A 24117-nucleotide genomic window follows, 5' to 3' on the forward strand; every position below is an offset into this window, starting at 1 on the left:
TCATGGGGGGGGGGGCGCGTGTGAGAGAGAGAGAGAGAGAGAGAGAGAGAGAGGGGTGGTGGTGGTCCTCAACAGGTTTTCAAGTTTCAGAGCCTGCAGTAGTAGGAGAACTGGGATCAGTGCATGCATGTGTTTGTAGACAAACTATTAACATAACCATATACTGGAATGTTATTCAAGTTGCAAGGTAATGGCTAGTAATGGATCAGCACAGATCTATACAGATTAAATTTCAGAGAATTTAGGATATCGTACTCAAACTTATTTTTGCATTTGGATTGATGAATCATGCTGTTGCATTACTGAAAATCCACTTACAGGTACTGTTTGTATTAACTGCAGAATTAGAATTGCCCTTCTTTTAAAGAGCTAAGCCCCAAGACCACATAGATCTCAAACTATGTTGGAGTCCCCTTTGGGTGGAAAAAAATCTAAAGTTCCTCTTCCCTGGTCTTCTATTTATTTTGTGCCCCAATTCCCCCTCTGCCCCTCCTAGACATCCTGTTTAATCTTTCAATCATTTAATTGCAGATAGTTTAAAAGCTGAATTCAAATAGATGTTGTCTAGATTGCTGGTCCAGTGATCCATTTAAAAGAAAGTCAGGAAAAAACCTGAACAGGAACGGTGGATTACCCATCTCCCACAGTGTAGGGTTAGGAGAACAAAGATAGCCCAGGATTGGAAGCCTCTCAATGATCAGCCCTGGGAATATTTATGCTTTGTTTGACTATTCCTAATATTCATAGGATGACATTTGCTTCAGTTGTAATGTATAGGTAGTGCAAGGATTTCTAATCCAAGGTGACCCTTGTTAATAGGCAACTATGACCTCCTTGGAGGAATCAGATGTAATTGGTCCTTAATCTATAAAGAGTTTGGCACCAGTCTGTGGAGACATATTACTGTTTCTGCCAGTGAACTCTTGGCTTCTAAGGGCTTAAAAGGTATTCTCAGCACTACCATGGTGTCAATTCAAATCGCCAAGTCCTCAGCACAATGCAGTGCCAGTATCCTCTCAGCATCTTTTCAGTACTGATGGACGCTCTGCAATACCCAACTGGAATGACTAGATTTCTTAAGCTCAACTGTGGTTGTTTATCATGTTGACTGATGTTGGAAACATGATATGGTCATTTTTTTTTAATTACAAGTGCATTTCACGCACAAGGCAAATTTGGCAAGTTGAAATGGCATGTTGCAGTATCAGCATTTTATGCAACAATTGAAAGTGTCCGCAATGTGACTCGCCTACAGCATTTTGCACAGTATTTCAGAACTCTGTTGGAAATTTGGGCTGACATACTGACCCAACACAAGTTTATTTTGATACAGGCAACGTACAATACAGATCAGGGTAGAAAGGCATTCTGTACAACCAGGCTGGGGCAAACAGCCCCTCAGAGTGCAAAATTCTGCCATGCACCCCAATATGACAATAGTCTTGTTCCAACTATTGTCTGCTTTATTTTGTTTGTTCCAATTGTCTAAGGATTAAACACTGGTATTTTATGACCAAAAGAACATCACTTTACTTTTCTTCTAAATGCCTGCCCCATAGTGAACAGTGTAGTAATATTGAAGTTGGTTATCCAAGATCAACTGACACTGACAATTTAATATTCCACCACCCACTCCTACCAACCCCAACAAGAAACCTGAAAAAGAAATGCAAAAATCTGGACAAGTCAGGTTAAGTAACAGAATACCCAGTGCCTGACTAATCTAATCAATCCCTGCAGTGACTGAAGACTTCATGCCAACTTTTGCTCCTCACATCACACATCTTGTTGCCAAAGAACCTTTAGCAAACTGGCATGATGATGCAAGGTCTTGAGGCTTTCCATGAGACAAATATGGTATCTACAACTTTGCAGCACTTCAATGTGCATACTGCTTTCCCAGGACCCATCAAGATAAGCTGTACCCTCTGGTGTATGGAGCGAACAATTTAATTTACAAGCAAAGAAAGCCTGACATGGATTACCAAGAGTATTTCAAATTTAATCTACACCATGCATTTTGTTTGACAGGTCTGCCAAGGAAAATGAGAAGACTAAGCTGGTCTGTCATGCTTTGATGTGCCACCTAGGGAAAGGCACTGAGAGATAATACATTTCAAAATAAGGAAAACAGAACAAGGGAATTACTGTGCAAAGTTAGATGGCCAAATCAGCTGGGAATACATATTTAAATGAACACAATGAAGAGTTCAGATCGAACCCACCAGCACCAAATCTTCACCGGTTTTTTTTTTAAATCTAAATTCTCCAGCAGTGAAAGGAAACAAATGCCTCTTACAACCAGGCGTAAATGTACACCTGATTCTAAGATAGATTTGGACACCAGATCAACAAATTCACTCATGTATACAACCTAAACTCCATGTTCAACATTTAAACATGAAATCCTAACCAGAGGAAAGCTCAATTATCCAGTTCTAAAAAAAAAATCAGCACTTGAAAATATAATTAAACTGTCAAATTTAACCTGCAGACAGTAATAAATGTTAGAAATCTTAACTTCTATTCAACAGTTTTGTGATACGTTTTCTGCAGATTTTGTTTAGACTGAATTACAGAATTATTAAATGGGCTGTGGTACAAAGAGTTGCAAATCCCCAGTTTACAGAAATTCTGATTCAAATATAATTCAGACGCAAACATACAAATTTCTTGGCAAACTGGTAACACAATTAGAGATCAACCATAATAAACTGAGCCAGGAATGTCCATGTGCAGAGACAGGGGTACTTTGTGCCATTTTCGAATGGAATCCATGGCGGCCAAGGATCCAAAATAATGACGTCCACTTCTGCTAAGTCAGTAAAGAGGTTTTCTTGATAAATTTGATATTCTAGCCCTAGTAGACAAAACATTTTTGGTGTTTTAAAGCAGACTGAACAGTACATTGAAAAGAAAAAGTATAGGGCATTCAATTCTCTTCTGAGGAAGGAAAAGGAAAATCAATGGTCAGTTTACTATGCTGTGCAAAATGTACATAATCCAGAAAAGGTTTAAAGAATGGAAGAAAAGCTGCTGTATCCAGAGTTTTTTTCCTATTTTAGTAAAGAATCATATAACTAAAGGGCTATGCTGATCAGTTCTGAATGCATTTCAATCAGCGCACCATTTTAAAATGATTAATCTACAGTTGAAAATCCCAAGAGTATTTAACTTTTATTTAAAAGAAAGCTGATATTTGGCAAAATTTCAAGGTTATTCAAGTCATGTTGGCAAATAACTCTGTAAATTGCCTGTATAGAGGAAAAATAGCCACTGGCTAACTTTAATCATGTAACATAATGCAGAACTGGAATATGAGGTCCCATACTTCATTTTCATATTTTGCAGCAAATCAAAGTTCTGATGAAAGGTCACAGACCTGAAACGTTCACTCTGTTTCTCTCTCCCCTGATGCTGCCAGATCTGCTGCATATTTCCAACATTTTTCTACTTCAGATTTCCATCATCTGCAGTATTTTATTTTTGTATTAGAGTGCATTACTTTGCCAATAAAATTGTACCAAACACCACAAATTTCTGGAACAGTCACTCTTGCACTTTGAATGTAATTCACCGTGTATAATGTTTCTGTTTGAACTTAAGTTCTATGTCACATTGCTTTCAAGAACATAAAACTTCTGAAATTAAACACTGCACATTGGAATTTTTTTTTGATGGTCTTGCACAATTTTGATAACATAGTCAAGATCAACGTTTAGAAGGGAGCTGAAGTTGAGACTGGGGCACTATTGACTCCTGCTATTAATAAGCAGACCTTTCAGCCTGACAGAGTGGCGAGTGGCTTCCTCCTCACTCCTTCAGTCAAGGCAGGCAATACAAAACAACGGGCAATAAAAATGGAATACATGGAATCCGAATTGACAATCTGCTCTTTGCCTGTGGAGAATAATTTAGTATTGATACTACAAACTTACCTAATGCATGCCTTTGTTACCTGTAGACTTACCTATCTAACTAGATCTGTCCCCTCCCAGCCTATCTTCCACCTTTCGTAAATTTGAGGCCACCCAAAACTCGGCAGCACGTGTCCTAACTTGCACCAAATTCTATTCACCGAACACTCCTGTGCTCGTTGACTTACACTGCTCCTAATCCGGCACTGCACTGGTTTTAGAACTCCCACCATCATTTTCAAATCCCTCCATGGCCTCGTGTCTCCTCACCTCTAACCTCCTCCAGCTTTTTTTCCCTCCGAGATCTCTGCCCTTCTCCAATTCTATTCTCTAATCCTAAATTTTCTTCACCAATTGGTCCATGTACCTAGTTGCCAAGGCCCTGAGTTTTGGAATTCCACTTCTAAACCGTTCCGCGGTTTGACCACTCCATTTCCCTCTAATATAAAAACAAAAAAACTGCGGAAGTGTTTCTTAAAAGATACCTTTTCAACCAACAGTTTTGTCCCAATGTTGCCTTAAGGGGCTTAGTGTCAATTTGTTTAATAACTTTCCTGTGCAGCATTTGTGAGCTTTTACTGTGTTGAAGATGCTATACAAATGGAAATTGTTGTATAGAACACATATAAGACCTTGCTCAACTAAAGTCAAGTTGCTAGCAAGTGATTCATCTCACTTCCTCTGCTCCTCCACCTCCCAACCAAGTTTTTATTTTCCAAAAATGCTCTTAATTAATAGAAGACTGACGTTGAGGTTAAATGATAGCAGAACGCAGCACAACACTAGGGGAATACAAAATTAACACAATCTAAGCCCTGTGTCTCTGGAATATCAGTCCAGAGACTGGTGTTCCAAAGTCCCAGGGTAATGCTCTGGGGACCTGGGTTCAAATCCCACCATGGCAGATGGTGAAACTTAAATTCAATAAAAATCTGGAATTAAAAATCCAATGACCATGAAACCATTGTCGATTGTTGTAAAAACCCACCTGATTCACTAATGTCCTTTAGGGAAGGAAATCTGCCATCCTTACCTGGTCTGGCCTACATGTGACTGACTCTTATAAAAAAAAAGCCCTCTGAACAGTGCAATTAGGGATGGGAAATAAATGCTGGCCTAGCCAGTGATGCCCACATCCCATGAATGAATAATCTTTCTTTAAATGCTGCTGCCCAACCCAAGTACTTCCAGCATTTTCGGTTTTTATTTCAGATTTCCAACATCTGTAGTATTTTGCTTTTGTGTCACACATGCTTTGTGTTATACTCTTTGTATTGATTGGTTTATTAATTATTCAGCAACAGGCTTCCGCACTCTCTCTCTTTCCCCGGAGAGAAAAATAACGGGCAGATGTTTAGTTTTAAACAAATCTATCTGACTTTGATATGATAAGTTAGAATTGAAATCAAATCCATAATAAGCATCGCAATGAAGATTTTTCCACTAACTATTCACAAATGTTATTTTATTTGATCTCATTCCAGAATATTTTCCTTGTGAGCCAGGCTGAAGAATTTCTATCAAACAAGTCACCAGGGAGCATACAACTTCCTTTTCACTTTATTTCTACTTTTCTTTGGAAAGAAAGTTTTAAGGTGTGGGCTAAAGGCTGTCAAGAGATGGGTTGAACCAGCTTCCTCCTGCACCTAACTCCCAGGCTCATCACATCAAGAAAGGTACTGATCAATCTCGAAACAGGCTAAAACAGTTTATATATCTTTTTATTACATTTTTAAAATTTAAATATATATTCCACACGACAGTAAAAAGAAAGCTGCATTTATATAGCATCTTTCACTTTGTCGGAACGTCCCAAAGTGCTTTACAACCTATTAAATGTGATCACCATGGTCATGTGTGAAACGTCACAGCCAATTGGCCCACTAAAGTTATACAAAAAGCAATGAAATAAGGATCAAGATAATCTGCTTTATTGATCTCATTTGGGGGATAAATTGTCCAGTACATTCCCCTGCTTTTTTTTCATACATTGCTATGGGATCTTTTAGGCCCTCCTGAGAAGAAAGATGGGACCTTGGTTTAATGTCTCATCCAAAAGACAGTGCAGCACTGAAATGTCAGCCTAGATTTTGTGTTCAAAACTTGTAGTGGATTTGTTTTCCCAGTACATTGTGAAGCTTTACTTGGGAGTTGATGCACTTGGTCACAGCCTTTTGTTGAGCACAGCTTGTTTGGCCAGTTCCCTGGACAGCCTCCAGCACACTGGTTCAGAACTCACAGGAGCTGACGGCGTGGCATTTTTTGTAAGTGACAAGGCAAGAAGTGCTGTCCATGATTTACTCTAAAATATTTTGCACAAAGGAGTTCTATGACGCTCCTGACCTTGGAGGAGATGTCAGTGTTGTGGTTAACCTGCTTCTTGAAGGTGTAAATGGAGTAACTCTTCTTCAACTTTCTTTGCTTTTTACCCTTTTCTGGTGCTTTATTCAAGGTTTGTTGCAGCCCTTCGTGGGAGCGACTTTCTTCTCCTCAGGTATTTTAAAACTTCATTTCAAACAAAAAAAAATCTCCAACCATGCGACTCAAAGGCAAGAGAGAGCACAGCTGATAACCTTTAATCAGCAAAACTCACTCAACATTTTATGCTTTATTTCCCCTAATTTTTGTGTTCACCGAAGTAAGTGATGTTATGGCATGGAAATGGAACACTTATTTCAGATATTCAGTGTTAGCAACAAGCACATCTAGATCACTCCATTCAAAAAAATTGCAAACAGATCTGCCTAGACATTGCTCACATCAAGTTGGAGGAAATGTTTTTGTCTGTTTTTTAAGCAACAGCATTACACCATCATAAAATGCAAATTGTACTAGTCTGCTGCTAATGTGGAGTTGTGCCTCTGTTAGGGCACAAAGTCTGATCGTTGTTAAGTACACAGTTTCAGGTCAGAATTCAATTGCTGTTTTGGTATGGCAACTTTGAAAATTGAAAAGTGTTTCTGAATTCTAGGTCAAATTTCAAGCACCCAGCATTAAATGACTACCTTTTCCTTCCATCTGTCGCTCAGTGTGACACTCTGTAATGTATGCATGTTAAGAGCAAGGCTTTGATGAGTGGATATTACAAGGTCACAATAAACAAGCTTTCTCTATACTTAAATGAGCTTTAAGGTAGGTTTTACTATAATTTTCTCAGAGTTGCAATCAGCTTTAAAAACTATTCTCATCCCTCGATCAAAAATTGAGTAAATGCATTAGTTGCCAATTTTTAATTTCAAACCTTACAAGATGCAATGTTCCATTTATGTTAGCATGAAGCTGGCCAAAGCAAACACAGACAACCTTGAGAAACTGTATTGAAACCCTTTTTTAAATAAGCAACCCAACTGTAAATCAGTTTCTCAGCTCTCAGGTAAAAGTTTCACAAAAAAGTACAATGTCAACATGCACAGTGGCTGCAGATTGTCTGCAAATCCACCCTGCAGAATAATCAAGGTGGGTTCAGCGTTCATAATAATCTAGCTAACATATATTGGCTCCACCACCATATCCTCCTAAAATCTATTGCCCCTTCTGCTAGTAAGGAAAGTACAGTGTGGCAAGAACTTAAGTGCAATAATTAAGATTGGCAGTTATCCAAAATTCCTAGATACCGACATAAAACAGCCATAAACTTATAATCTTGTAATATCATTCAATGGGCTCACGAGCTACTCCAATAAATAACAGGCTTCATCAAAAATGGCAGTGTAAGAGAATGTTAGTGAAACCAAAAGCAGAACAGATTTGGTGAGAAGTGAAGTGAAACTCAATGAAGTGATAAGCCAGATAGGTGACACAAATTATCCACAAGAGTCTAGATAACTTGCACCTTTAAAAAGGGCATTAGCTTGAAAGGTATCTTCAGTGGGTAAGTGTAAGTCAGCAGAATACCACATCTAGATGTCAAGTTTAACAATAGCACCAACATTTATCTAAAGGAAATGGGTATAAGTAGACAGAGGCTCTGTATCCTACATCATGTATCTTACATTACAATATTCTGTGTCAAGGTGTTAAGACAAAATATTAAAGCCGTCTCATGCTTTATTTATACACAAAATGTTGATTGTTAACTAAGGCAACTCAAACTGCAAATAACTCCTCAAACTGAATAACTCAATACTTCCCAACATTTACATTTCTCTATGCTGATGCAGAGTAACATTACTAGCAACCTAAAGGCCTATTGCTTATGCAAACACAGAACAAAAGAACAACAATTCAAACTCCAGATTTGCACAAGTCTATAACAAATCTATTACTACATGATCTTCAAAACAGATGTACTCTATACATTAGAACTGTAGTTAATCCGCAGCTCAACATACAAACCATCCATATTTTAAACTACTTTGCATAATCCTATATTTATACCTTCAGTAATGACCACCAATATTTTCATATACTGGTTTCTAAACAGAAGAGTTCAATGTTCAAATTTTTAACAAATCAAACCATTTACAGTATCAGAATAGTATAAAGTTCAATGCAAATTTGGTATTGTTCAGATTTGTGCGAGTGCATATAATTTTAATATTACAGGGCAAAAGCCCAACGGTGAGAAGAAGGTCAAGAATAGTGAGTATACAAAGTTACGGTGAAATTGAGTTTTAAAAAATCAATTCTATGATGTTTATAACTAAATTTTCCAAAATAGCTTATTAAATTACCTTTCCAAAAAATTAGCCAACATTCCTAGACCAGAATATTGTGAAACACTGAGTGGAGCTCTCTTCAGAGTAGAAATGTTTATAAATTCAGCAGTTGTAACTATATAAATTAAGCTGTGTGCATCAAAGAGGTTTTTACTTTGTGTTTGCGATTTCTGCTTTCCATTCAATCTGCTAGGATGAACCACTATAGTAGGGCTGACCACTGGCTGTTCCTAACCTCAGGAAAACCAGTCTTTAAACGCCAGGTAATTCAGTTATTTACAATTAGTATTTATTTACTGGATTGCCTCGCTTGAATTTTGCAGTCTTCAAGCTTTGTAAAGGTTTTCTTGGAAAGGTTTTTTTTTAAAAAAGTGTTTTGTCTCATTGGTGAATGAACATTAAACAGGAACACCAAGCAGCATTAGAAAAGTCAGTAACTTGAGAAACATGTAAACTAATGGAAAAATAGATTTACAGGGCAATTAATGCTCTATGGCACAAGAGAATATTTCGACCCACAAAGAATCAAAAGTTGGGAAATCCTGAAGTACCAAATACAGCAGTAACTCATTTTACAAATCAGCCTTTACCAATAATAAATTGTACTCATTCGCTTTCCTGTATCAATTGGCTCCTGCTAATCATAACTGTTGATAGTCTAATTTTTAGCAGAGCTTAATCAGATGCAGACTCCATGACAGCATTTAGAAACTTAGCAGTTCACTTGCAGGTCACTGTCTAGACTAACAACCAACAAAATGAAAAAAGGATTTTACTTCTGTTAGAAATAGAGTATAGAGTTTATTAATTTATAACCACAGAGGCCATGGAATTATTTCAATTTCTTTCCTCTCTCTAATCTTAGTCAAAGCAACAAATTAATCTCTCATATGCAATGAACCCCTTACAAGAAAATTGCAAATCTGACGGGTTTACTTAATCTCTCCCATCTCTAGAACAATTTTGTTTGTGATTCCACAGTACTTAGGTAGTGTGCTAACATGTGGCATATAAGGAGACTGTACTTGTTTCACAGTTTGGGGAATGGAGTTTGCTGTGTGACATCTGTTTAGCACCAAACCTCAACAAATAATGTGGTTTTGGTCATATGGTTAGGCACAGTCTATCAGATGAGACGTAAAATTCAGGTCTTCACCCTGTCTTCCTACTCATGTGGATGTCTCCCTCCTAGTCTACATTCTTCCCTGAAGCAAGAGGGAATAGATTAGCTGACTATTCATCTAATTAGTTGCTTTCTGGATCTTGCCGTGTGTAAATCGGCTGCTGTTTTGATTACACAATAATAGAACAACACTTCAAAAGTAATTAGTTGGCTGTGATATGCACTAGGATGTCCTGAAAATATGAAATATGCAGCATAAATGCGAGTTTTTTTAAGCAAAGAATAATCAGATGCAAGAAAGAAGATGAATGGTAACCATGTCATTTGTCTAGACATTAACCAGGAGGAGGATTGTTTCCAAGATTCTGTTTTATTGCCATATAACTAAGTTGCAATATTTGGATGAACCAGTCAGAAAGAGTGCAGAGATCAAGGATATTCATTTGCTGATCAATGCCCAATACAACACTTAGAACACTGGATGGCTATTATAAAGAGGCAGTGGATGCATACAATTCTATTTACTACTCATTTAAAAAAAAAATTTCATCACCAACTGGAAATTAGAGTTTTACAAACACCTAATTACATGTCTATAAACACAAATGCAAGGTGCTTGGTCGACAGCTTTTTGCCTCTTCATTACACACAAGCAATGCAACATACCAAAAAGTGTTATAGGCAATAAATGTTACAAAAATACATTTTCAATTTGTTCAAACCATGGATAAGGAACTAGTAATTATAAATAACTATTTATTTTAAAGCTTTTAGAATGAACAAGCAACACAATTGTTCAATCACTATAACCATCCCGTTTGTGCTAGTGCCTGAAGAGATTTTTTATCAATTCCCTGCATTCCCAAACAAATAATTAACAAAATAAGAAACCACACTCACAGGATAAGATGATGATATCTTTCAGGGTTGTACGGTCAATTTTGCTTCCCAATTCAAAATGACTGCCAGTAAACTCAAGATGGATGTTAAGATCAGGAATGTTGTACAATTCAGATGAAGTGCAGGACTTCGTACAAGTTCTGAGGATCTCTGGCAGCTTTGTAAAACTCAGACTTGTTCAGTTACACAAGATCAACTGATAAATGTGCAGATCCATCAAACCTACACCCAGATAATAACTTCAGGATGCTGGAATCTGCCTGCCTGGAAAGTGAAGTGGGGTGTGGAGGTGGATGGCAGGAAAACAGGGAGAGAAAAAAAGGGATTGCTTTTATTCTTTCATGAAGTGTGGGCATCATTGGCTATGATAGCATTTATCAGCCAAGCGCAATTACCCTTGAGAAGGTGGTGGTCCACTTTCTTAAAGCGCTGCAGGCCATGTGGTGTAGGTACACCAGAGTGCTGTTAGGAAAGGAGTTCCAGGATTTTGACCCAGTGACAGTGCAGGAATGATAATAGAGTTCCAAGTCAGGATGGTGTATGACTCTGAGGGGAACAACCAGGTAATGCTGTTCCCATGCAGCTGCTGTCCATGTCCTTAGAGGTGGTAGAGGTCTTGGGTTTGGAAGGTGCTGTTGAAGGAGCCTTGCTGAGTTGCTATAGTGCATCTTGTAGATGGTACACAGTACTGCCACTACGTGCCGGTGGTGGAGGGAGTGAATATTTAAGGTGGTGCATGGGGTGCCAATCAAGCGAGCTGCTTTTGTCCTGGATGGTATCAAGCTTCTCAAGTCCAGAAATACAATGTTAGTAATTTACTGCAGAACGAAGGCCAGTTCCTCAAAGATATCCAGGTCAATCTCTGGAGCTATGATATTTCATTCCATCAAAAAGTTCAACACTTGCTTGTCCTCATCATGATGTAACTCATTTAGCTTATCTCATTCTTCACTGTCACCTTTAACAAGATGAAAGTTTTAACTCAAGGATAAGGTAGCTTTGACGCCTTATTTAATAAGTTACGACTGTCTAGAGTACATAAAGCAACCTCAAGAGAATAGATAATTTTATTTTTCCTTTGCATGTCTATGCAAGGAAAAGTACACGGAAAAGAAATCTCATCATGGTTTGGTAACACTGATTTTGATAACTATACAATTCCTGCTTATTGAGTAGTGTTTTGTAACCATTCAGACTCAGTGATACCTACTTGCAATCTTAATGTTATGTGCAAGTTACTATAACTTTATACAGTTTACTTCCTTCAAACATTTACATTTGGCAAGTAAAGGAAAGCAACTCCAACCCATATAATTTCAAAAAGTCAGAGTACAACTTGAAAAGTAAATGCACTGTTTGGTATTCACCCACACATTAATGCTAAGGCCTTCATAGAAGCTCTACATCAGGCTACATTTTTGATCAAAATTGAAGTCCTCAAACGTATAGATTTATTTAAGCAAATACATTTTGGTGGTAAAACACAGGCCTGAATATTCTGCTTAATGTCAGCAGACTCAAAGAAGCAAGATAAAAGCAAAATACTCTAGATGCTGGAGATCTGAAATAAAAACAAAGTGCTGGAAAAACTCAGTAGGTCTGGCAGCATCTGTGAAGAGAGAAACAGAGTTAACATCAAACAGCGGCCATATTGGACTCAAAACATTAACTCTGTTTCTCTCTCCTGCACTCCACAGATGCTGCTAGACCTGAGTTTTCCCAGCACTTTGCTTTTACATCAAAGAAGCAAGATCCTTAAAATATTAGATCAAGATCTCAAAGGGTAACATAGAAGACATTAGTCAAGGATAAACAGAACCTCTGCAAGACAAGTATCTGAAGAGCAAATTAAACAATTCAGACACCATCATTTTACAACTGACTTTTAATGGTGAGGATTTGATGATAGTATGCTCAGCTGGGTTCTGGAAAAATGACTTGGGAATGAAGTATCAGGAAACATAAAATGAGGAAAAACAAAATGACATGCAGCTTATTATTATTCACTCAATGACCTAATGGCAAATGTTGCTCCTGCAATACCATTTTACTTATGCTTTCTGAAGGCGAAGGATGGGAATTTAAGGCATGTGAGCAAATACCCATCTGACATAAATAGCTCTCAGATAGATTCACATTTAAAACAGTGAGGCCAGTGTCTTGTGATAAATACAAGTCACATATAATAAAGACTATTCTTAGATCTAGTAACTAGTCAACTAAGGAAGTTAAATACGACATGATCCAGAAAAATATACAGAACTAAATACATCAGTGCAAGCATGACATCAAACTGTATTAAAAGCAATACTGCAAGGAGTTAAATAAAATTGCATTACTAAAAACAGGTAGTAAGAATGACTACTTATATTATGTGGACATTTTAATGACTTCAAAAGAATCAAGAATCTTAGCCCTGAAAGATACATTTCAAAAATTTTTCTCCTTTTGTAATTAAGCATTGGCTGCACATTTGAACAGATTGTAAAAACAGCTTTTTCAATGATCATTTTTTCCCTCAATGCTTACGCACATTGAAAATAATAGTTTAGTGCTCCTGCATGGACCCCAAACAAGTCCATTTTTGTGAAATATTTATCAAGCTAAACGCTGAATCAAATCTGTAATCTAAACCAATGTCAAATCTGTAGAACCACTGGCAAAAGAATATTGTCCTTTCCCACAAATAGTATACATTATCAGATGCAACACCTCCCTTTAACATCCTCCTTTCCCATTGTCCAGGACTGCAAGCATGCCTCCCAGGTAAAACAGCAATTTACTTGTGCTTTCAATCTAGTACACTGCATCCACTGCTCCAGATGCAGTCTCCTCTCTACAGGGAAAACAAATGTCCCACTTTACAGAGCACCTTCATTCAGTTTGCAAACGTGACCTCTGGATTTCTGATGACTTGTCATTTTAATTTACTGCCCCAGTCCATAGTCAGTTCCCTAAACTCTTCCAAAGAAGGTCAACAAACTCAAAGAATAGCAAAACAAAAACAGAATTACCTGGAAAAACTCAGCAGGTCTGGCAGCATCAGCGGAGAAGAAAAGAGTTGACGTTTCGAGTCCTCATGACCCTTCGACAGGTTCATGAGGACTCGAAACGTCAACTCTTTTCTTCTCCGCCGATGCTGCCAGACCTGCTGAGTTTTTCCAGGTAATTCTGTTTTTGTTTTGGATTTCCAGCATCCGCAGTTTTTTTGTTTTTACCTCAAAGAATAGCAATTCCTCTATGTTAGAGGCTTTGCAGTCTTCCAGACCCAACATTAAGTTCACCCATTTCAGATCATAACCTCTGCCCCCTTTATTCCAGATAACAGCCATTGGTAATGATTCCACCATTCCCATTTACTTGACCCAACCAGTCTCCAACCACCTCCTCCTCGCCTGGCTGAACTTGTTCTCACATTAGGAAACGTCTTCAACTCCACTCGCTTTCCCCAGATAAAAGATGCGGCTATGGGTACACACACATGGATCCTAGATATGCCTGCCTTTCAGTGGGATATGTGGAACATTTCTTGTCCCAGTTCTACTCAGGCCCCCATCTCTCACCTCTTTTTCCATTCTATTGATGACTGTAACACGCTGCATCTCGCTCTCACCCCGGACTGGAAAATACCATCAACTTTGCTTCCAATTTCCACTCTTCTTCTGGTTCAACTAAGAATCTCCCCTTCCCATCCTTCACTTCTCAGAGGCTACCAACCATACTCATGGTACTCCCACAGCTACCTTGACTACATTTCCTCACACTCCACTACCTGTAGGAACTCTATTCCATGCTCTTGGATTCGCCATCACATCTGTTCAGACTATACAATCTTCCATACTAGCACTTCCAAAATATCTTTTCCCTCAACCAAGGATTCCCAGGGCCCTTGACCACATCCCATTCTATTTCCCACACTCCTGCTCTTATTCCTTCCCCACCCACTCAGAGCAATGGGTTTCCCCTTGTCCTCATCTCCCACCCCACCAATCTCCATATTGAATAGATCATCTTCCACCATTCCCGCCACCTCCAGCATGATACCACTACCAAACACGTCTTCCTTCACTTCCCCTTTCAGAATTATGAAGGGACCATTGCCTCAGTGACACCCTGGTCCATCCCTCAGTTACCCACAAAATCTCTCCCTTTCCTATGACACATTTCCCTGCAAGCATAGGAGATACACCACCTGACCTTTCACCTCCTCCCTTCTCATGACCAAATTCCCAAACAGCCCTTCCAAGCAAATCAGCAATTTAGTTTTATTTCTTTCAATTTAGTATAATGCATTCGCTGCTCATGATCTGGTCTCCCCTACATTGGGGAGGCCAAACACAGATTGGGTGACCGCTTTGTAGAACATCTCCATTCAGTAAAGTGTGACTGTAAGCTCCTGTCATTTCAATTCTCCAGTTCGTTACCACACTGACCTGCCTTTGGCCTGCAGCAGTATTCCAATGAAGCTCAAAGAACAGCACTTCACCTTTTCTGAATACCTTACAGCCTTCTGGACTCAATGCGGAGTTTAACGATTTTGAATCATAACCTCTCATCCTATTTAGTTTACTTTTTTGCTGGTTAAGTTTTTCTTTTGTTTCTTAATCACTTTACTTTGCATTCAGACAGTGGCTATCCTGCCATTCGCACCTCATCTAGACATCTTTTGTTTGCTATCCTATTACAACTCCCTTTTGGCTTTGAACCATGAAATTTCCTGTCATTTAATCACACCTGCCCTCCACCCTATCACAGACCTTCCCTTTTATTCTTCTTCCCACTTTTCCCATTTTTACTTGCACAAAGGCTATTACATTCCTAACTATACTTTGCTCTGATGAAAGGTAATCATCAATCTGAAACATTAGCTCCATTTCTCTCTTCCTGGATGCTACCAGGCTTACTGAATAGTTCCAGTTTTTTTTTACTTCATATTTTTAGCGATTTTTGTTTCGGTTTACATAGTCTACTTTTTCGCCAAACAAGAAAACATTTTAGAATTAGAAACTGGGAGATTCATCTGGGAAAAAAATCAAACTAATTCATATTATTAATCAGTTCATCCCAAAATCTACAAACAAAAGTCCTTTTTGAGAAATAAAGAACATCTTGAAGTATGAAGGTTTTAGAAGAAACACAAATTGGTTATATAAACCACAGAGTACTGCTCAGGCAGCTACTTCAACATATGGCTGCTGTGCGGACCACTGAGAGCAGCAGCGTGGAACTGGAGACTTAAGTAAATGTCTTTCCAATCACTAACAGCCAAGTGTGCAAACCCACTACACTCAAAACTCTTTTCCACAGCTGCTCCGGCGTCGATAGTTCAATTATTTTCAGAATGTCAAACACTGATGCAAACAAGGACCTTTGACAGTAGCCACAGTTCAACATACTTTCAGTTTGAAGATACCAAAACATCGAGACTTCAATACCTCTTAAGCAGAAGAAAATGGCATCACTTTCTCCAAGTATAGTTTCCCCAAACTCCAGGTTCAGGTGTGAAGATCAAAGCCATTGAATGGTGTTATACAGCAGTGGAAAAACAAACCCTTTTTCTTTTAAAAATGCTTTGAAAACAGAAGGGAACGGCGCACACAGTCAGCAAGTCATCGAATCCTTTTCACTTCCTTCAGTTCAAGAAAACAAGTGACTGACACATTTCCTGCCAACAGACCTTCCCTCAGATAAAAAAGCAGCTCCCACCAACAGGAAATCCTTGAACTTACACATGCTGCTGTCAGGCTTCATTTTTATTTGTGCATTCTTTTTAATGCAAGATTAAAAGCTTCCCAAATAAATTTTAAAATTGCTGTAAACAATTTAACAGTTACTTTACTAGGTTTACCAAAATGCTCTTCTTATGGTGGTTTTTTTTGTTTTAAAAAGGAGTTAATTTTGTTCATTTTAAATTTACTTTGAATGTATGCTGCATACGTGCAGCTGATCATTATTCAACCAATTGTACACCAATAGACAAATAAACAAAGCCAAACCATGAGCCATACCCTCCCATGAAAAAAGCCTAAGCTGCAGGTTTCAAAGAGCAGGTTAGAACTTTGCAAACGCAACATTTGATTTGGAATTTCAGCTGCAGTGCATTCACATGAACAGTGCAGACCGTTACACAGAGTCTGGACAGCTGCCCAAAATGGATTTCTCCATGCAAATGTTTTGCAGCAAGTTTCACATTTAGGTCAGTTTACTTTCCGCAACAATTCTGTTAACTATCACCAGGAGAAAATAAACTGAATTCTTCATTGTAGCTTTAGTTACATTTTCTTTTAATATATGTAACATTATAACTAAATGTTTCTTATGATTAAAAAGGGAAAAACCTTGCTGACTAAAGTTGTGGTACCACGTCAGCAATTGAATAAATGACCTTCATTTGACAGGCATATACTCGGGTTTCGACAGTTGACATGGGAAAGTGAGCAGAGGCTAATGCTTCATGCATCCGAACAGAAATACAGATATCCTTTTTAAGGAGGTGGGGGTGTCTTATCTTAATCTCCATGGCAACTGTGCATATGCTTAGTTATTGGACACCCTGAACTTCCTGTGCCAGCACGAATGAGCAAATCCAAACACGTCTTTTGCAGCCACACAAGCCTCTTGACAACAGTATCTCTTCCACAAGAGGGCATGGTTTAAACTTTGGGAATGGAGCAAACTCTGTTCTGGATCAAAAATATCAGACAATCTTTTAAAAGAATTCAAGCTGCAGCAGATTTTTGTCTAATGTTCGGTTTTGTGGATTTGAAAGGATTGACCCAGGAGAAATGGCCACTGAGTCAGGAGCAAGTCTTAAGTGTGGCTTGTGCAATTCATACCTGCGTAGATGGTATAAACATTAAGCACTATGTGGATTTCAGAGTTTCCAATAAAAGGCTTTATCACAAGGAGGGAGAAGAGCTGCAGCAGCTGAGCATCGTGTCACAATTACTTCACATATAAGCAATACATTAGTACATCGCAAATAAAGCATACCGTCACACCAAGTATTCAAACAGAAATAAAATTACATAAAACAATATTTCATCCCAAATTGAGCATTCCATCTAATTCGAGGCAAGGAGTGCTTTGGAGAGAGTACAGAAGAGATTTACTAGAATGGTCCCAGGCAGGAGGGCTTACAGTTATGTGGTTAGACTAAAGCAGCTGGGGTTATTCTCCTTAGAACGGAGAAGGCCAAGGTATTTAATAGAGGTGTTTAAAATCCTGAAAGGTTTAGATAGAGTAAATAAAGATAAATTGTTTCCAATGACCAAAGGGCACAGATTTAAGTTGAATGACAAAGGAACCAGAAGCAAAATTAGGAAAAACTTTAGGTAACATTGCATAACCAGATAAGGTGGTGGATAGAAATTCAATGATCGCCTTTAAAAAAGGGAATTAAACAAATATTGAAAGGAGAAAAAACTGCAGGAGAGTGGAACTAACTGGATTGCTCTACAAGAGAGCTGGCACAGACTTGATGAGCCAAATGGCCTCCTTCAGTACTGTACTACTTTAATGATTGTGATTTAATGAAATTAATACACCCAAAGGCACGAAGAGAACAAAATTCAGCCCAGATAGACTGCTGGGCAGAGGGTAACCCTTTCTATTAAACTCAATGATTGAATTCACCTACATTTCAAACATTTCAAAAATACTTTAACAGCTTAATTATGATATCCTTTCCTTTCAAGAAACACAAAAGGTTCTTCAAATCTCAAAGCAGTCATTTATTTTCAATAGTATCACTCCACAAATCAACCCCAGAAAATAAATACAGATACATTACGGAACTCATTCAATAATCACTGGCAAAGAGAGACATTGCAATAAATTTACCACTCTCACCAGGCAGCAAACGCTTAGTTTTAGTGCATTTACTTATTTATCTGCCCCCATCCCAAAGACAGATCAGGTCGTATTTGGAAACGTTACTGGTTAGTAGCCTGTAACTTATCAGATCTATTATATTAAAACACACTCATTGCTATCTTAGGAACTAGGACAAATCCAGGATTCCTGTTCTGGACTATCCCAGTTCTGAATCCTCTGAACTCAAATTTAAAAGCAGAGTGTGCATTCCCATCTATTGATCCAGCTTCACTGAAAAAGTTCAGCAGTTTCATTATTTGTTTAATCCAGAGTTCATTCAAACAGAAACTATTGGCATGTTCTGTACTTTTGCTGGTTTTGAGTAGCAGCAAGCAATAAACATCAATGCATGTATCCCACATTCTTTCATGCATTTCTCTCCCTCCAACTCTTTGTTACCCCCTTCCCACTTAGCAAATCACACTCTAGAACGAACAATAACTGTCCTGACAGCTCCTCCCAAAACCTTAACAAAAGTTATCAATGAATTGCAAATTAAAATGGGGAAAATGGTAAATAAATAACAGCTTCAATTTTAGTTAATTGACATAAAAATGATAAACGTAAAAAAGACCACAACTTGAGTAACGTCAAAATCGTTAGCAGTTAGAAGATTAGTGGCACAATGTCAGGGGACTTTTACCCAGAAAGTAGAGTATTTGGCTAAATCAAAAACACAAACTTCAACAATTGCTCAGTTTCGATGAGTTTTTGCTAAGGTTCATTAGAATGGCACCAGAAATGCAGAACTTCACTTATATAAAATCTCTAGACAACCTGAAGTTATTTCCTTTGACTAGAGAAGATTAAACAATGGTTTAGGAGAAATGCTCAAAATCTCAAAGGGTTTTGATAGCTTCCCCCTTCCTACTCTAGCAGGAAGGGTAGTAACCAGACAACAACAAAAATAAAAATACCTGGAAAAACTCAGCAGGTCTGACAGCATCTGTGGAGAGGAATACAGTTAAAGTTTTGAGTCCGTGTGACTCTTCAACAGAACTAAGGAAAGATAGGAGAGAGGTGAAATATAAACTGGGGGGGGGGGGCGGAGAGAGAGTGAGAGAGAGAGAGAGAGACACAGAGAGACAGACAGACAGACAGGTAGAGCTGGACAGAGGGCCAGTGATAGGTGGAGATCGCCAAAAGATGTCATAGACAAAAGGACAAAGAGGCATTGACAGTGGTGATATTAGCTAGGAAATGTGCTAATAGGTGACATTAAGGGTAGAAAGCAGGACGAGCAAGGTACAGATAGACCTAGTGGGGGTGGGGTGGGGGGAAGGGATCGAAATAAAAGATAGAGATAAAACAATGGATGGCAATACATTTAAAAATAATGGAAATAGGTGGGAAAAGAAAAATATATATAAATTATTGGAAAAAAGGGGGAACGGAAAGGGGATGGGGATAGAGGAGAGAGTTCCTGATCTAAAGTTGTTGACCTCAATATTCAGTCCGGAAGGCTGTAAAGTGCCTAGTCGGAAAATGAGGTACTGTTCCACCAGTCTACGTTGAGCTTCACTGGAACATTGCAGCAGGCCAAGGACAGACATGTGGGCATGAGAGCAGGGTGATGTGTTGAAATGGCAAGCGACAGGGAGGTCTGGGTCTTGCTTGCGGACACACCGAAGTTATTTCCTTCGACTAGAGAAGGTTAAACAATGGTTTAGGAGAAGTGCTCAAAATCTCAAAGGGTTTTGATAGCTTCCCTCTTCCTACTCTAGCAAGAAGGGTAGTAACCAGACGAAAACAAAAATAAAAATAAAAATACCTGGAAAAACTCAGCAGGTCTGACAGGATCTGCGGACAGACCAAAGGTGTTTCACAAAGCGGTCACCCAGTCTACGTTTGGTCTCTCCAATGTAGAGGAAACCGCATTGGGAGCGACGAATGCAGTAGACTAAATTGAGGGAAGTGCAAGTGAAATGCTGCTTCACTTGAAAGGAGTGTTTGGGCCTTTGGATGCTGAGGAAAGGGGAAGTAAAGGGGCAGGTGTCGCACCTTCTGCAGTTGCATGGGAAGGTGCCGTGGGAGGGGGTTGAGGTTTAAGGGGTGATGGAGGAGTGGACCAGGGTGTCACGGAGGGAACGATCCCTGCGGAATGCCGCCGGGGGGGGGGAGGGAAGACGTGTTTGGTGGTGGCATCATGCTGGAGTTGGCGGAAATGGTGGTGGATGATCCTTTGAATGCGGAGGCTGGTGGGGTGATAAGTGAGGACAAGGGGGACCCTATCATGGTTCTGGGAGGGAGAGGAAGGTGTGAGGGCGGATGCGCAGGAGATGGGCCGGACACAGTTGAGGGCCCTGTCAACCACCGTGGGTGGAAAACCTTGGTTAAGGAAGAAGGAGGACATGTCAGAGGAACTGTTTTTGAAAGTGGCATCATCAGAACAGATGCGACGGAGGCGAAGGAACTGAGAGAATGGGATGGAGTCCTTACAGGAAGCGGGGTGTGAGGAGCTGTAGTCGAGGTAGCTGTGGGAGTCGGTAGGCTTGTAATGGATATTGGTGGACAGTCTATCACCAGAAATTGAGACAGAGAAGTCAAGGAAGGGAAGGGAAGTGTCAGTGATGGACCACGTGAAAATGATGGAGGGGTGGAAATTGGAAGCAAAATTATTAAATTTTTCCAGCTCATATAGATTTAAGATAATTAGCAAAAGAGCCAGAGAGGAGATGAGATTTTTTTTATGCAGCAAGTTCTGATGTGGGATGCACCACCTGGAAAAGTGGTAGAAGCAGATTCAATAGCAATTTTAAAAGGAAATTAGATAAATACTTCAGGAAAAAATTGCAAGGAAATTGTGGTGATTAAGGAGCTTACGATTGCATTTGTAACATTCTCTTACTTGGATAGCTCCTTCAAAAAGCCAGTAAAGACATAATAGGCCTAATGGCCTCTTCCTGCGCTGTAGCATTCTATGATTCTAAAGATATACAAAAGATTGGCAGGAAAAAACTTAATTGCAACAAAGTTATTTTTCTGATTTACAGTACAACTGCACATAAGGCAAAAAAATTCTACACTGTTCTCCATGTGGTCTTATTTTTGTGTTCCTTCAACCACTATCAAACAGATTAACTAATCATTAATCTCATTTGCTGTTTGTGGGACCTTGCTGCGTTCGGCTGTGTGCCACATTTGCATACAGTACATAAAAAGAGGCTGCCCTTTAAAAGTAATTAATCAGCTGTGAAGCACATTGGGATGCCCTGAGGGCTTCATCCTCGGGTCTTAAAAGCAGCTACTGGGATAGTAGATGCATTGTTTCTATTTTCCAAAACTCTCTAGATTCTGGAAAGGTTCCATCAGATTGGAAAATAGTGAATGTGATTCCTCTATTCAAGAAAGGGGGGAGACAGAAATCAGGAAACTACAGGTCAGTTAGCTTAACATCTGTCATAGAATCTATTATTAAGGAGGTTATAGTAGGGCACTTAGAAAATCTCAATGCAATCAGGCAGAGTCAACATGGTTTTGTTAAAGGGCAACCATGTTTGACTAATTTATTAGAGTTACTTAAGGAACTAACATGCAATGTGGACAAAGGCGAACCTGTAGATGTGGTTTACTTGGATTTCCAAAAGGCATTTGATAAGGTGTTGCATCAAAGGTTACTAAACAAAAAAACTCATGGTATAGGAGGTAACGTATTAGCATGGATAGAGGATTGGTTAGCTAGCACGAAACAGTAGTGATAAATGAGTAATTTTCAAGTTGGAAAGATGTAACCAGTGGAATGTCACAGGGATCAATGCCGGGACCTCAACTATTTGCAATCTACAGCAATCACTTGGATGAAGGGACCAAATGTATGGTTGTTAAATTTGTTAATAACACAAAGATAGATAGGAGAGCAAATTGCAAAGAGGACATAAGGAGTCTGCAAAGGGATATAGGTAAGTTGAGGGGACAAAAATTTGGCAGATGGAGTATAACATGGGCAAATGTGAACTTGTCCGCTTTGGCAGGAAGAATAGAAAAGCAGCATATTATTTAAATGGAGAGAGATTGCAGAACTCTGAGGTACAGAGGGATCTCGGTTTCCTGGTACATGAATCACAAATAGTTAGTATGCAGGTACAGTAAGTGATTTGAAAGGCAAATGAAATATTGTTGTTTATTGCAAGGGGAATGGAATATAAAGGTAGAGAAGCTTTGCTACAGGGCCACAGAAACCACGTCTGAAGTACTGGGAACAGTTTTGGTCCCCTTATTTACAAAAGAATATAATTGAATTGGGAATGTAGAGGAGGTTCACTCAGCTGATGACTGGAATGAAAGGCTTGTCTTTTGAGGAAAGATGGAACAAGTTGGGCCTCTATCCATTGGAGTTTAGAAGAATAAGAGGTAATCTTATTGAAACACAGAAGATCCTGAGGGGAGTTGGCAGAGTGGATGCTGAAAGGATGTTTCCCCTTGTGGGAGTGACTAGAACTAGGGGACACAGTTTAAAAATAAGAGGTCTCCCATTTAAGATGGAGATGAGAACTTTTTCTCTCAGAGGGCTGTTAGCCTGTGGAACTCTCTCTCTTCCCCAGAGTGGTGAAACCAAGGTCGTTGAATATTTTTAAAGCCAATTTAGATAGATTCTTGACCGACAAGAGAGTCAAAGGGTAGAGAGAGTAGACATGAAAGTGGAGGCCACAGTCAGATCAGCCATGACCTTATCAAATGGCGAAGCAAGCTCGAGGGGCCGAATCTCCCGCTTGTCATCAAAATTTGTATGCTGGTATGAGGGTGTGAAAGATGTCGTGCAAATTACTTGTTGTAGATATCTGTTTACTGGAACAGTAGTATTCATTTAAGCTGCATTATGCCAACTTCCAATAAAATTACAAACTGGAGTGAAAATTGTACCCCTCTGGCAACCTAATACATCCTTTCTAAACAATACAAAATAGAATTTCAAATTGTTTTCAATACAATTTCCCTTGACAATGGAAACAGTTGGTTCTTTTCTCTCTCTCTCTCTCTCTCCCCCTTTCAAAAAAAAACAAAAATCACAAATCTGGTTAACAAGGCTTTTGTGGCCACTTATGAGCTGTAAACTACATTTTGCAGATATTATAAGACTCTCATGTTCATTAGGCGGTCTCATTCCAGTGTTCATGTCTCTAAATTTGCTTTTTCTGAAACAGCACTTATGAATTTTGGAGCCTTGGTAATTTTGTCAGATCTACAAACCAAAAAGTCATTTATGTATAAAATGTACTCAAAATATTGACCTTGGTACAATATCAATAAGGTATGGATTTTATTTTTTAAATAGCAGCCATTAGAAAACACACTGCAACATGCAACTCAGCTTATGGTGGTTTATGAACAGAGGAGACCTGTCCCACTCTACTGTTAAATACCATATCCCCCTTCTCAAAAGTGTGCAATAGTGATGGCTTCTGACACAGCATTTATTTATAGCATTTAGGATTAGAAATAAACAGGAACATGTTTTTCTCATAGGTTGGGCTACACGAAACACATGAAAGTTCAACTAATACATAAACATTGAACACAAACACTCAAGACTTTTTCTGCACCTGAGGTGCAGCAAAATTATAAAGATATTTGTAATTATGTTTATGATTTTGCCCCACCAGATACACAGGGGAAACCTTACTCCATTGTTACCATAGCGATACTA

The 24117-nt window shown here is 38.9% G+C and overlaps 1 protein-coding gene across 3 annotated transcripts in view; it reads right to left on the reverse strand.

The window, feature by feature from the left end:
• The window catches only part of foxn3 (forkhead box N3), a 343712-nt gene that overhangs the window by 286531 nt on the left and 33064 nt on the right, over nucleotides 1-24117 (reverse strand). Inside the window, exon 1 of one of the 3 annotated variants that reach the window (XM_041214480.1) lies at nucleotides 16034-16249. The exons of the other annotated variants lie outside the window; for them this stretch is intronic. The gene's annotated coding sequence lies outside the window, so the exon portion shown is untranslated. Of the gene's footprint in view, nucleotides 1-16033; nucleotides 16250-24117 lie in introns of those variants that run through there. 3 annotated transcript variants of the gene reach the window in all.

This window comes from Carcharodon carcharias, chromosome 20, assembly GCF_017639515.1.
Source record: "Carcharodon carcharias isolate sCarCar2 chromosome 20, sCarCar2.pri, whole genome shotgun sequence".
NCBI classification, from domain to species: domain Eukaryota; kingdom Metazoa; phylum Chordata; class Chondrichthyes; order Lamniformes; family Lamnidae; genus Carcharodon; species Carcharodon carcharias.